The 15,874-nt window shown below is 43.2% G+C and overlaps 1 protein-coding gene and 1 long non-coding RNA gene across 3 annotated transcripts in view; one reads left to right on the forward strand and one right to left on the reverse strand.

Annotated features, from left to right (window-relative positions):
• TNIP2 (TNFAIP3 interacting protein 2) overlaps window positions 1-15,874 on the forward strand; it is a 34,287-nt gene that overhangs the window by 7,201 nt on the left and 11,212 nt on the right. The gene's annotated exons all lie outside the window — the stretch shown is intronic.
• On the reverse strand, window positions 3,914-11,629 carry LOC130683761 (uncharacterized). The gene is made up of 3 exons (XR_008997657.1): window positions 10,815-11,629; window positions 4,983-5,121; window positions 3,914-4,063 (listed from the first exon to the last, which is right to left on the reverse strand). It is a non-coding gene; the product is annotated as an uncharacterized LOC130683761 (long non-coding RNA).

Genomic DNA, 15,874 nt, shown 5'->3' on the forward strand with positions numbered 1-15,874 from the left:
AAAGAGATGCTTTAGGCCCCTCTTGGTGGTTTGCTGATCTGCACAACGTGCAGGGCACTCCTTCCAGGCTTGGTTGACTTCTTCAAAGGTCAATGGCAAGCCCCACCAATGGGCTACAGCCCACCTTGTCTTTTGCCCCACATGCAACAAACACTGATGTAGCCATTGGGCCACATCAGAGGCAGGCTTTCCTTCTAGCCAGTGCACCTGGGCCAGTGCATCTGCTTCATCATTCCCTGGGGATGCCAAAGGCAAATGGCCAGTCACGATATACGGTAGGTGTCTGTGCCACACCACTCTGTGGCCTTTGGGTCCAGTCTCACACCTACCCCGTGATGGGAGGTGGTTATTACCTTGGTTGGAGCTGTTCCTGTGATGGGCACCATAGCCAGCAAGGCCTGGTACACCGCAGCCAGTTGCTTTTCTATCAAGGTGACGTGGACCTCTGCTCCTTTCTATAGTTGTGACCAGGCTCTGGCCAGCAGCGGCAGCAGCAGCAGCAGAAGCAGTAGCCTTAGGCTTGGACCACAGGCTGGGGTTGGCACAGCCAGCAGCGGTGGTGGTGCCTCCATGACCACATGAATGTAGACACACGACCCTTGGCACAGGTGCCACTTCTCCCCATCATTTCTTGGGGCAGCCCTCCCAAAGGCTGCACCCATTGTAACAGATTTCGGGTTCAGAGGAACTCTGCCAAATGCGCCAGGTGTTAGTCTGGGGAAAGGAAATCCTGGGGCAAAATACCTCTAACATCCAAAATCAGTTAAAGAGAGAAATAAAGTTTAAAACCCATTTATTGCTCACAAACTGCAGTCTGGGGCCATCTCTCTTTCCTGCTGCAGCAGAAGCAAAACCGGCCCTCCCCTCCCCTCTCAGGTACAGGTAAGCCCTCCTTGCCCAGGTCATTACCCATTGATATGGAGATGAACTTCTCTCCACCCCTGAGGAAAGATGCAAATGCACTAAAGCCATATTTCTCTCCACCTCTGAACGCCTATTGATATGCAGGTATACCAAAGCCAGGCAAGATATTCTGGAAATGCTACAGTTTTACCCACAGCCAATCTCTTTTAGTTGAAGATTTTAATCCATTTACATTTAAACTAATTACTGATAAAAATGAACTGCTGTTATTTTGTTATTTGTTTTCTAAATGCCTTACAGCATTGTTCCTCATTTCTTGCATTACTATCTTTTGTGTGTACTGGACTTTTGTAGTGAAATATTTAAAATCCTTTCTCATTTCCTTTTATGTATATTCTATATTTTTTTGTGGTTATCATGGGAATTGTGTTTAACATCCTAAAGTTACAAGATTCTAATTTTAGTTTATACCAGCTTAACTTCAATAACATACACAAACTCTCCTACTTTACAGCTCTGTCCCCACTCCTTTCAGTTACAGATGTCACAAAATTACATCCTTATACATTGTGTGTCCCAAACTAATCTTTCAAATGCATTAGTCTCTTAAATGATGTAGGAAATGTGGAGTTATAAACCAAAGTTACAATGATACTAACTTTTAGACTAAGTTTTTTTTTATTAAGGTATTATTGATATACACTCTTACAAGTGTTTCACATGAAAAACAGTGTGGTTACTACATTCACCCATATTATCAAGTCCCCACTCATACCACATTGCAGTCACTGCCCATCAGTGTGGTAAGATGTCAGAGTCACTACTTGTCTTCTCTGCTACACTGTCTTCCCTGTGACCCCCCACACCATGTGTACTAAACACAATACCCCTCAATACCCTTCTTCCTCCCTCCCCACCTGCCCTCCCCCACCCCTCCCCTTTGGTAACTGCTAGTCCCTTCTTGGAGTCTGTGAGTCTGCTGCTGTTTTGTTCTTTCCATTTTGCTTCATTGTTATACTCCACAAATGAGGAAAATCATTTGGCAATTGTCTTTCTCTGTCTGGCTTATTTCACTGAGCATAATATCCTCCAGCTCCATCCATGTTGTTGCAAATGGTAGGATTTGTTTCTTTCTTATGGCTGAATAATATTCCATTGTGTATATGTACCACCTCTTCTTTATCCATTCATCTATTGATGGACACTTAGGTTGCTTCCATATCTTGGCTATTGTAAATAGTGCTGCGATAAACATAGAGGTGCATATGTTTTCTTGAGTCTGAGAACTTGTATTCTTTGGGTAAATTCCTAAAAGTGGGATTCCCAGGTCAAATAGTATTTCTATTTTGAGCTTTTTGAGGAACCTCCGTACTGCTTTCCACAATGGTTGAACTAGCTTACATTCCCACCAGCAGTGTAGGAGGGTTCCCCTTTCTCTGCATCCTCGCCAACATTTGTTGTTCTTAGTCTTTTTGATGCTAGCGATCCTTACTGGTGTGAGGTGGTATCTCACTGTGGTTTTTTAAAGCCTATTATTCTCTTAAATAATGTAGAAAACTAAAAAATGGAGCTATAAACTGTTGTTACAATACTAGTTTTTATAATTGTTCATATATTTGCCTTTCTGGAGGTCTTTGTCCATTCAGTTTCAAGTTACTGTTTACTGTCCTCTTATCTCATCTGCAGAACTCCCTGGAGCATTTCTTTCCGGGGCAAATCTAGTGGTAACAAACTCCCTCAGCTTTTGTTTATCTGGGAATGTCCTAATTTCTCTTTCACTTTTGGAGGACAGCTTTGCTGTATGTAGGATTCTCAATTGACAGGTTTTTTGTTTTTTTTAAATCACTTTGAATATATCAGCCCTCTGCCTTTTGGCCTCCAATGTTTCTGATGAGAACTCTGCTGATCATCCTCCTCAGGCGCCGTTGTGTGTGACATGTCGCTTTGCTCTTGCTGCTTTTCAGATTGTCTCCATCTTTTGAAAGTTTGATCATAGTGTGTCTTGGTGTGGGTCTCTTTCAGTTAATCTACTTGGAGTTCATCAAACTTACTGTATTTTTATATTCATGTCTTTCATCAAGTTTGGGAAGTTTGCAACCATTTTTTCTTCAGATATTTTTTTTGCCTTTTTCTCTTCTTCTGAAACTCCTGTGGTGTGTCTCTTGGTCCACCTGGTGATGTCTCACAGGTCCCCTAGGCTCTGTTCACTTTTAGAAAATATTTTTTCTTTCTGTTCCTCAGCTTTTACAACATCCATTGTTCCCCCTTCAAGTGTGCTGACTCTTCTGTGTGTTCATATCTGCTTTTGAATCTCTCGAGTGAGTTTTTCATTTCAGTTCTTGTAGTTGAAAGCTCCGTAATTTTTTAGTTTTGTTGGTGAAAAAATAAAACTGTCAGCTATTTTTTTACCAGCAAAATGGGTTTATTTAGTAACAGCAGCAATACAGGGCAAACAAGCTATGGCAAAACTAGAAACCTGTCTGGAGGACAAGGGGGAGGAGGCTCTTTTATAAAGGAAAGGGGGAGGTTATTCTAAGCAGGAAGTCCATTGGAGGAAATTGGGAGGCCCATGTGTCGTGGCTGCTCATTGGCCGAGTTAGCTCTCATGGCTCTAATAGTCTCTCATGGCTGTGCTGCTGTGGTGGGCGGTGGGAGGCAGTAACTCTTCACTCCTTTTGGGTGGTAAAGTACTCAAAATGGTGTGAGTTGTAAGGTGTTTGTCTCTTCCTTCAAGTGGTATCTGCAACTGACCAGGAGTGATGGATGAAACAGCTCCCCCTTCAGGCCTCCCAATGCATGTCAGTGAGGTTGTCCTTTATCAGTTTACTCACTTTTTAGATTTTCTCTTTATTCATGTTTCTGTTTTGTTCTTCCATAACTTTCTTGACTTTCTCCACATCTTCTTGTAGTTCTTTGAGTCCCTTTAAGATCATTGTTTTAAAGTCTTGTCTAGAAGATCTGCCATCAGGTCTTTATTGGGGACACTTTCTGTTTATTTACTTTTTCTCTTGGATTGGGTCATATTTTGCTGGGTCTTTGTTTGCCTTGTGATTTTTTTGTCAATACCTGGACATTTGGATCTGACCATGTGGGAACTCTGGCAATCAGGTGCTCCCTCTTCCCAGGCTTTGCTGTTTTTGTGTGTTACTGGTTTTGTTTCCTGTGCATGTTGGAGGCTGTCTCTGTGCTGAGGATCAGCCTGCGGTGGAATGTAAGGTCTTCTCAGGTTCGGACTTAGAGCCTGTCCCTGGGCATGTGTGATCACTCTGAATTTCCCCTTGGATGTCGTTGCATTTGAATGTCCTAGTCTTTAATATGTAGTGCCCAAAATGGGAAGAAGAGAAAAATAAAAGGGGGAAAGGGCACCAGCCGTAGAAGTTACTTCAGCTGTAGGGGGTGGGTGGGGCTTGCACAATGGCTGCTGCCTCTGTGATCAGGAGCAGCAATCAGCTGTCAGAGCACAGATCCCTAGTATTTGGAGGAGGGGTTCTTTTCTGACCAACCTGCTTCCTGCAAACTGTGTGCAAGCTGCTCCAAAAAACAGGTGTATGGCTGGCTGGGGATGGATATATTTGAAATTGATGGAAATTAACCTCAGTGTGTTAAATCCTCCTTTGGAAGCTGGAAGCATCCAACAGACTTCAGAGTTCCAAGAGAGACACATTCTGCCAGTGCAGCTCTGTTCTGGGTGGGGACTGTTTTCTGGTGCCACCTCCTGCTCCCCCTTCTTCCCAGAATTTTCCAGGCTGTTAGTTTTTGTCTCTCTCTGTCTGCCTTGCTCCCTGAACTCTTTCACAAGGGAGGAAGGCTGTTCTCTCCTTTCACTACTTCCCTAGGGTACATCTGAAGTGCCTGGTGCTTACATTAAAGGCTCAGTGCCCTGGTCTTTCTTAAAATCCCTGATTGCTCCGGTTCTTCACAGTCCTGTCAGTTGCTGGTTAGATGGGCAGCCATGGACTGGGCTACAACCTGCATTGGTGCCCAATAAGCTCTGTCCAGGAGGGGACAGAAAGGGGACTGGACAATGTCCCCCCAGATTTATTTCCACCTAGAACTGTGAATGTGACCTTACTTGTTATAGGTCATGGTAGATGTAATAAATTAAAATGAGGTCATACCCTAATTCAGTGATCGGTGTCCTTACAAGGTGCCCAGGTGTAGATGGAGGCCGAGATTTGGAGTGATGCCTTCACAAGCCCAGGATTACTGGTGGCCACCAGAAGCTGGAGGAGACAAGGAAGGATTCTTCCCCAGAGCCTCTGGGAAGTGGCGGCCCTGCTGATGGCTGGGCTTTGGACCTCTGGCCTCCAGAACTGAGGATACGTTTCTGTTGTTTGCAGTCACCGGGTGTGGATGTGGTTATGGTAGCCTGAGCAAACTAGTACAGGGATGAAGGCCAAGAGGCGTGCCTTGTTTTCCAGGCTGACCCACAAGACTGTTAGTAGCACTCTTTACCCGTTGGTGTCCTGAGCATGGAGTAGTGGAATTGTAGGTCACAGTGACAGGCTTGGACAGCAGCCCCTCTGCTGACCTCTGTGCCTCATGTCTGTGCATGTAAATCTGGGCTTCCAGGACAGGCCTTGCTTTCTGACAGCAGCGGGCTGAATTCTTCTCTACTCTGAGAACTGGTATTAATTGGGTGAGGGCACTCATCCTGATGATTCCGTACATCTCTCTCCAACTTCAGAGCAACAGCAAGTGCCCAAATGCAAGGTTTTGTGGGTCCCGGGGCCCCTCATATTGCTGAGAAGTCGGGCCGCCCAGTGGTTTTGCTGGCTGGGACCCCACTTAAGGTGATATTGTCACCCAGCAAGTCTCTACATGAGCCAGGTTATTTCTACACTGACATTTGAAAGCTGATTTTTAGGACAAAACATAAGGCTGGTGAGTCCGACTAACCTGCCCCCTCTAATTGGCCTTGTAGCTGTAGTTTTTCAGTGTCTGTTTTGTGAACAGGCTGAGAACAGGGCCGAGGGCCTGACCTTTGGATCACCCAGTGTTAATCCCAGAGACTACTGGGCATCCACATGGGGCTGGCCCCATGCCCAGGGCTGGGTGGGGGGTGCTCCATGCGTGCTGAGCCTGGGGATGCGCTCCCCCATCGCTTGCAGAGACGCCTGTTCTTACTGCTTGCGTTTGGGTGGCAAGGAAGGATGCTTCCAAGTGAGGGCCCGCCTGAAGCCCTCGCACCCAGAGGAGGGAGTGAGCCGCAGTAGCCCGAGGCCCTGGGGCTGGTGCTGCTGCGTCCTTACCTGGTCACTCCAGCAGCTGCCCGTCCCCGGGGAAGGGGGCGTGGGGTGTGTGCAGAGGGTGCAGTTGGCGCACAGCATGGCCTGGAGAGCATTAGCTGCTCCCGCCACTGTGGCTGTGGCAGGACTTCCTGTGACGTTCATGACTCCACAGAGACCAGCCTCCATTGGCTGGTTTATGAATTCCTATCAGTGTTCACAGTACATGTATTTGTATGTATAGACAGATATGTGTCTTATATGTGGACATGTTTACCCCGAATGAACTTCAGTACCAGACAGAAACAAGAACACTGACTTTCTGTGTCCTGCTGCTGAAATCACAGCTTTGATTTGAATGACTCTAAGCTTTAACGCAGACGCCCAGGATGCGCCTCTTCGTGCACCACGTGTTTACTCCACACACTCGAGCAGCCGGTGCAGGCAATCAGCTGGCATAGGTGAGGGGCAGGAAGGTCACTGCGCTCAGGCACTTCCATTCCATGGCTGTGAGAGGGCAGTGCCACAGCCGTTGATGCTGGCAGAGAGGGAGACGAGGCCAGGTGACGGGTGGGCGGTGGCCAGCCAGCAACTGGACACCTCAGAAGGACAGGTGTTCGGGAGAGGCTGCACTGTCCACATACAGAATAAGAACATGGGACAATGCCTTGACCAGTTGGTAATGCCCCCAGAAACCGGTCAATTTTTAAAGAAATTCAAGGCCAAGGAAAAGGCCTGGGGTGCCCCCACCGTCTGGGATCTGTGAGGCTCGAGTGGGTGAGATGTGGTGGACTGATGGAAGGCTGGGCGAAGTGCCTTTGTGAACAAACCCCCGTTTGAAGGAGTGCCAGTGAGGAGTGCCACCCGCATGCCATCACCACCATCGCTACCAGTCCTGATTCTCCTGCACTCAGGTGATGGGTGTCTCCTTCTTGCTGGGGTCTGGCCTCCTAACTTCCTCCCCTCCTTCCTGGGCTGTCTTCCTAAAGTCTGTTCTCCCCTCCTTCAGTGGTGGAAGGCAGATCTAGAACAGCCTCATCCAGGCCTTTGCTGAGAGAACCAAACAGATCATCCTAACTGGAGTTGTTCTTCGCCATCTTTCTGTTTGCTTCTAGAGTGAAGTCCAAGGAAAATAGGAGAGGACTCTTAAAAATTCCTTGAGCAAGCAGGAGGGAGGGTGAGATTTCTGTGATGCTTCCTGGGCCACCTGGTTGGAGCGATGGCCACATGCTGGGCTTGCCACACCGTGTAGGCTGTGGCAGGCACACGGGGTATCTGCAGGGGGCATGGGTGTATGGTGTGGGCCCAGGGAGCAGCTGGGACCCTATTTCTGGCCATGTTCCTGAGGGCCGCCGATTATTTCCTGACCCTGCCATCCAACTTCTGGACACATATCCCATGGGTGTATTTGCACCAGAGACAGGGAAGCGGCTGCTTGCCCATCAGTTGCTGTGTTGGGGAAGTCTGCAGTTGACTGTGGAGTTCCAAGCTGCATTAAAAAGAACAAACCATCAACAAAATGGTATAGAGCACAAGTACCTCGACATAATGAAGGCCATATGTGACAAACCCACAGCCAACATCATACTGAACAGCGAGAAGCTGAAAGCTGTTCCTCTGAGATTGGGAGCAAGACAGGGATGCCCACTCTCCCCACTGTTATTCAACATAGCACTGGAGGTCCTAGCCATGGCAATCAGACAAAACAAAGAAATACAAGGAATCCAAATTGGTAAAGAAGAGGTCAAACTGTCAGTTTGCAGATGACATTACATTGTACATAAAAAAAACCCTAAAGATATTGGAATTCAGCAAAGTTGCAGGATACAAAATTAACACACAGAAATCTATGGCTTTCCTATACACTAACAATAAACTAATACAAAGAGAAATCAGGAAGACAATTCCATTCACAATAGCATCAAAAAGAATAAAATACCTAGGAATAAACCTAACCAAGGAAGTGAAAGACCTATACCCTGAAAACTACAAGACACTCTTAAGAGAAATTAAAGGGGACACTAACAAATGGAAACTCATCCCATGCTCGTAGCTAGGAAGAATTAATATCGTCAAAATGGCCATCCTGCCCAAAACAATATACAGATTTGATGCAATCCCTATCAGATTACCAACATCATTCTTCAATGAACTGGAACAAATAGTTCAAAAATTCATATGGAAACACCAAAGACCCCGAATAGCTAAAGCAATCCTGAGAAGGAAGAATAAACTGGGGGGATCTCGCTCCCCAACTTCAAGCTCTACTACAAAGCACAGTAATCAAGACAATTTGGTACTGGCACAAGAACAGAGCCACAGACCAGTGGAACAGAATAGAGACTCCAAACATGAACCGAAACATATATGGTCAATTAATATTCAATAAAGGAGCCATGGACATACAATGGGGAAATGACAACCTCTTCAACAACTGGTGTTGGCAAAACTGGACAGCTACATGTAAGAGAATGAAACTGGATCACTGTCTAACCCCACACACAAAAGTAAATTTGAAATGGAACAAAGACTTGAACGTAAGTCATGAAACCATAAAACTCTTAGAAAAAAACATAGGCAAAAATCTCTTAGACATAAACATGAGTGACCTCTTCTTGAACATATCTCCCCGGGCAAGGGAAACAAAAGCAAAAATGAACAAGTGGGACTACATCAAGCTGAAAAGCTTCTGTACAGCAAAAGACACCATCAATAGAACAAAAAGGTATCCTACAGTATGAGAGAATATATTCATAAATGACAGATCCAATAAAGGCTTGACATCCAAAATATATAAAGAGCTCACACACCTCAACAAACAAAAAGCAAATATTCCAATTAAAAAATGGGCAGAGGAGCTGAATAGACAGTTCTCTAAAGAAGAAATTCAGATGGCCAACAGACACATGAAAAGATGCTCCACATCGCATGTCATCAGAGAAATGCAAATTAAAACCACAATGAGATATCACCTCACACCAGTAAGGATCACCACCATCCAAAAGACAACAACAAATGTTGGCGAGGTTGTGGAGAAAGGGGAACCCTCCTACACTGCTGGTGGGAATGTAAATTAGTTCAACCATGTGGAAAGCAGTATGGAGGTTCCTCAAAATGCTCAAAATAGAAATACCATTTGACCCAGGAATTCCACTTCTAGGAATTTACCCTAAGAATGCAGCAGCCCAGTTTGAAAAAGACAGATGCACCCCTATGTTTATCGCTGCACTATTTACAGTAGCCAAGATATGGAAGCAACCTAAGTGTCCATCGATAGATGAATGGATAAAGAAGAGGTGGTACATATACACAATGGAATACCACTCAGCCATAAGAAAAGGGCAAATCCTACCATTTGCAGCAACATGGATGGAGCTGGAGGGTATTATGCTCAGTGAAACAAGCCAAGCGGAGAAAGAGAAATACCAAATGATTTCACTCATATGTGGAGTATAAGAACAAAGGAAAACTGAAGGAACAAAACAGCAGCAGAATCACAGAACCCAAGAATGGACTAACAGTTACCAAAGGGAAAGGGACTGTGGAGTATGGGTGGGAAGGGAGGGATAAGGGCAGGGAAAAAGAAAGGGGGCCTTACGATTAGCATGTATAGTGTGCGCGGGGCCCGGGCGGGCTCTGCAACACAGAGAAGACAAGTAGTGATTTTACAGCATCTTACTACGCAGATGGGCAGTGACTGTGAAGGGGTATGTGGGGGGACTTGGTGAAGGGGAAAGCCTAGTAAACATAATGTCCTTCATGTAATTGTAGATTAATGATACAAAAAAAAAAAGAAAAAAAAAACTCTTAAGAATCCACTCCTAAACTATTAGAATATCTGAATTCAGGAAAGTTGTGGGATACAAAATTAATACACAGAAATCTATTGCATTCCTATATACTAACGATGAACTAGCAGAAAGAGAAATCAGGAAAACAATTCCATTCAAAACTGCATCAAAAAGAATACCTAGGAATAAATCTAACCAAGGAAGTGAAAGACCTCTACCCTGAAAACTACAAGAAACTCATGAGAGTATTAAAGAATGATACCAATAAACGGAAATACATCCCATGCCTCTTGGGTAGGAAGAATTAATATTGTCAAATTAAAGAAAATACCAATAAATGGAAATACATCCTGTGCTCTTGGGGAGGAAGAATTAATATTATCAAAATGGCCATCCTGCCAAAAGCAATCCACAGATTCAATAAATGTAATCCCTATCAAAAGACCGACAGCATTCTTCAACGAACTAGAACAAATAGTTCTAAAATTCATATGGAACCTCAAAAGACCCCAAATAGTCAAAGCAATCCTGAGAAGGAAGAATAAAGGGGGGATCTCACTCCCCAACTTCAAGCTCTACTACAAAGCCACAGTAATCAAGACAATTTGGTACTGGCCCAAGAACAGACCCATAGACCAGTGGAACAGACTAGAGGGCCCAGATATAAACTGAACCATATATGGTCAATTAATATATGATAAATGAGCTTTGTATATACAATGAGGAAATGACAGCCTCTTCAACAACTGGTTTTGGCAAAACTGGACAGCTACATGTAAGAGAATGAAACTGCATCATTGTCTAACCCCATACACAAAAGTAAATTAGAAATGGATCAAAGACCTGAATGTAAGTCATGAAACCATAAAACTCTTAGAAGAAAACAGGGAAAACTCTCTTGATTATAAATATGAGCAACTTTTTCATGAACATATCTCCTTGGGCAAGGGAAACAAAAGCAAAAATGAACAGGTGGGACTATATCAAACTAAAAACTTCCATACAGCAAAGGATACACATCATCAGTAGAACAAAAAGGCATCCTACAGTATGGGAGAATATATTAATAAATGACAGATCCGACAAGGGGTTAACATCCAAAATATATAAAGAACTTACACACTTCAGCACCCAAAAAGCAAATAACCCGATTAACAAGTGGGAAGAGGATCTGAGCAGACACTTCTCCAAAGAAGAAATTCAGATGGCCAACAGGCACATGAAAAGATGCTCCACATCGCTAATCACCAGAGAAATGCAAATTAAAACCACAATGAGGTATCACCTCACACCAGTTAGGAAGGCCAACATATAAAAGACAAATAAAAACAAATGCTGTCGAGGATGTGGAGAAAGGGGAACCCTCCTACACTGCTGGTGGGAATGTAAATTAGTTCAATCATTGTGGAAAGCAGTATGGAGGTTCCTCAAAAAACTAAAAATAGAAATACCATTTGACCCAGGAATCCCACTTCTAGGAATTTACCCTAAGAATACAGCAGCCCAGATTCAAAAAGACAGATGCACCCCTATGTTTATCACAGCACTATTTACAATAGCCAAGAAATGGAAGCATCCTAAGTGTCCATCAGTAGATGAATGGATAAAGAAGATGTGGTACATATACACAATGGAATATTATTCAGCCATAAGAAAACAAATCCTACCATTTGCAACAATATGGATGGAGCTAGAGGGTATTATGCTCAGTGAAATAAGCCAGGTGGAGAAAGACAAGTACCAAATGATTTCCCTCATTTGTGGAGTTTAACAATAAGCAAAAACTGAAGGAACAAAACAGCAGCAGACTCACAGAACCCAAGATTGGACTAACAGTTACCAAAGGGAAAGGGACTGGGGAGGGTGGGTGGGAAGGGAGGGAACAAGGAAAAAGGGGCATTACAATTACCACACGTAATGTAGTGGGGGTGGGCACAGGGAAGGCAGTATAGCACAGAGAAGACAAGTAGTGACTCTATAGCATCTTACTATGCTGATGGACAGTGACTGCAATGGGGTGTGTGTGGGGGACTTGATAACAGGGGGAATCTAGTAACCACAATGTTGCTCATGTGAAGTCTGAGCATGAGACTGTATATCAATGATACCTTAAAAAACAAACAAACAAAGAAACAGGTCTCCTGCTCTGTGGAATGAGGTGAATTACTATGTTGTGGGATCCAGTGTGCTCGTGAACATTCTGGAAAGGCATGTGCCCAAAGAGTGTTCACGGTTGCCTCTGGAGAGAGAAGCTGCAATGGAGGGCTGGTGGGGAAGAAAGGAATTCGAATTTTCATTTCATCTCTTGTATGGATGAGTTTTTGTGACCATGTACATATTTTTTTTTTGAGAGGGCATATCTTATATTTATTGATCAAATGGTTATTAACAACAATAAAATTCTGTATAGGGGACTCAATGCACAATCATTAATCAACCCCAAGCCTAATTCTCATCAGTCTCCGATCTTCTGAAGCATAACGAACAAGTTCTTACATGGTGAACAAATTCTTACATAGTGAATAAGTTCTTACATGGTGAACAGTACAAGGGCAGTCATCACAGAAACTTTCGGTTTTGCTCATGCATTATGAACTATAAACAGTTCAAATATGAATATTTGTTTGATTTTTATACTTGATTTATATGTGTATCCCACATTTCTCCCTTTATTATTATTATTATTATTATTTTTAATAAAATGCTGAAGTGGTAGGTAGATACAAGATAAAGGTAGAAAACATAGTTTAGTGTTGTAAGAGAGCAAATGTAGATGATCAGGTGTGTGCCTGTAGACTATGTGTTAATCCAAGCTAGACAAGGGCAATAAAACATCCACGTCTGCAGAAGATTTCTCTCAGAACAGGGGGGATGAGGTTCTAAGCCTCACCTCTGTTGATCCCCAATTTCTCACCTGATGGCCCCCCTGCGACTGTGCCTGTCTTAGGTTGTTCCTCCCTTGAGGAATCTTACCCGTCTCTGGCTAACCAGTCATCTTCCGGGGCCATACAGGGAAATGTAAAGTTGGTAAGCGAGAGAGAAGCCTTATTGTTTGAAAAGGTTAGCTTTTTACTTCTTTGCATATTTATGCCCTGTGGCTTCTATGCCCAGCATTTGTCTTGAGTATCTTTAGCACTTGGAAGAATTATGATACTCGGTAAATTCGATATGAGGCACAAATTCTATTTAAGGGTTGTAATTAGGAAGGAAGAAGAAAAGCTATAGAAGTAGCAGGCGGAAGAAAACATGGGAGGATTGATTATTTCTTTGACATATCTTCTTGTAGAGTAATTTAAGCATGTATAGGTTTTAAACTACTAATTAAATTGCACACACACTTTAACATAATAGGAATACAGTTACATAACCAAAGCAGATCTATAATTACCAGCCATCTCCAATGAGGTCAAGAAAACCAGTTAGGCTCCCTAGGCATTTGTGAAAATTTGTCAATGATATGATGGATATTGTCCAACTGAACTTGAACAGTCTGAGAGAAATCAGACAAAACAGCCCATACCTGGGAACTGTTCACATTCCATATGTTCTTTTAACAGTAGATAGTCTGTAGTTGTAAGATTTTGGAGCGCTACAATTTGCACTTCTCCTAATTCTTGGTTGAGTTCCGACAGTATAGATCCAGTCAAATTTGTTGTTTTACTGTATGCACAGGCCAGCTTAGATATCTCCTTCCTCATTCCCATGGCAAGTCCAGGAACCGGTGGTATGAATGCAGCTACAACTGCAGCATCGCCTGGATCTTTGTTGGGGTTTTTTGATGATCATCTTCTCGTATGACTCTTCCAGAGAGTGCTGATGTTGGAAGTTCTTCTTCATATCTATCTTAGTTCATTTTCTGGGGTAGCCCAATTAGGCTTTGATCCTCTGTATAAACACAAACAGACCCTTTGCTCACACTTTGATCTGCCCTTTATACCATTGTGTAGAACTCATTGGAGGTCACCACACAGGAACTGCTTTTTTTTTTTTTTAAGAGAAAGGAATATTATCAGAAAACTGTACCTCCATAGCCGATCATCTGACACCCTTTAGGTGATCAAAGTTAAGGATATTTAAAGCATGCATTAATCGTTGATTTACAGTTAGTTTTATCCTATAATGGAGTAATCCTCCTTTTCTTTCTTTTTTTTTTTTGTTATCTTTAACCTACACTTACATGAAGAATATTATGTTTACTAGGCTCTCCCCTATACCAGGTCCCCGCTATAAACCCCTTTACAGTCCCTGTCCATCAGCATAGCTAAATGTTGTAGAATCACTACTTGTCTTCTCTGTGTTGTACAGCCCTCCCCTTTCTCCCACCCCCCCAAGCATGCTGATCTTAATACCCTCCTTCTTCCTCCCCCCCCTTATCCCTCCCCACCCACCCATCCTCCCCAGTCCCTTTCCCTTTGGTACCTGTTAGTCCATTCTTGGGTTCTGTGATTCCGCTGCTGTTTTGTTCGTTCAGTTTTTCCTTTGTTCTTTTACTCCACAGATGAGTGAAATCATTTGGTATTTCTCTTTCTCCGCTTGGCTTATTTCACTGAGCATAATACCCTCCAGCTCCATCCATGTTGCTGCAAATGGTAGGATTTGCCCTCTTCTTATGGCTGAGTAGTATTCCATTGTGTATATGTACCACATCTTCTTTATCCATTCATCTACTGATGGATACTTAGGTTGTTTTCACTTCTTGGCTATTGTAAATAGTGCTGCGATAAACATAGGAGTGCATCTGTCTTTTTCAAACTTGACTGCTGCGTTCTTAGGGCAAATTCCCAGGAATGGAATTCCTGGGTCAAATGGTAAGTCTATTTTGAGCATTTTGATGAACCTCCATACTGCTTTCCACAATGGTTGAGCTAACTTACATTCCCACCAGCAGTGTAGGAGGGTTCCCCTTTCTCCACAGCCTCGCCAACATTTGTTGTTCTCTGTCTTTTGGATGGCAGCCATCCCTACTGGTGTGAGGTGATACCTCATTGTAGTTTTAATTTGCATTTCTCTGATAATTAGCGATGTGGAGCATCTTTTCATGTGTCTGTTGCCATCTGTATTTCTTTTTTGGAGAACTGTCTGTTCAGTTCCTCTGCCCATTTTCTAATTGGATTATTTGATTTTTGTTTGTTGAGGCATGTGAGCTCTTTATATATTTTGGACATCAAGCCTTTATCGGACCTGTCATTTACAAATTTATTCTCCCATACTGTAGGGTTCCTTTATGTTCTATTGATGGTGTCTTTTGCTGTACCGAAGCTTTTCAGCTTAATATAGTCCCACTTGTTCATTTTTGCTGTTGTTTTCCTTGCCCGGGGAGATACGTTCAAGAAGAGGTCGCTCATGTTTATGTCTAAGAGGTTTGTGCCTATGTTTTTTTCCACGAGTTTAATGGTTTCATGGCTTACATTCAGGTCTTTGATCCATTTTGAATTTACTTTTGTATATGGGGTTAGACAATGGTCCACTTTCATTCTCCTACATGTAGCTGTCCAGTTTTGCCAGCACCATCTGTTGAAGAGACTGTCATTTCTCCATTGTATGTCCATGGCTCCTTTATCAAATATTAATTGACCATATATGTCTGGGTTAATGTCTGGAGTCTCTATTCTGTTCTATTGGTCTATGGCTCTGTTCTTGTGCCAGTACCAAATTGTCTTGATTACTATGGCTTTATAGTAGAGCTTGAAATTGGGGAGTGAGAACCCTCTCACTTTATTGTTCCTACTCAGGATTGCTTTGGCTATTCGGGGTCTTTGGTGTTTCCATATGAATTTTTGAATTATTTGTGCCAGTTCATTGAAGAATGTTGCTGGTAGTTTCATAGGGATTGCATCAAATCTGTATATTGCTTTGGGCAGGATGGCCATTTTGACGATATTAATTCTTTCTAGCCATGAGCATGGGATGAGTTTCCATCTGTTAGTGTCCCCTTTAATTTCTCTTAAGAGTGACTTGTAGTTTTCAGAGTATAGGTCATTCACTTCTTTG

The sequence above is a fragment of the Manis pentadactyla genome, chromosome 5 (genome assembly GCF_030020395.1).
Source record: "Manis pentadactyla isolate mManPen7 chromosome 5, mManPen7.hap1, whole genome shotgun sequence".
Lineage (NCBI taxonomy): Eukaryota > Metazoa > Chordata > Mammalia > Pholidota > Manidae > Manis > Manis pentadactyla.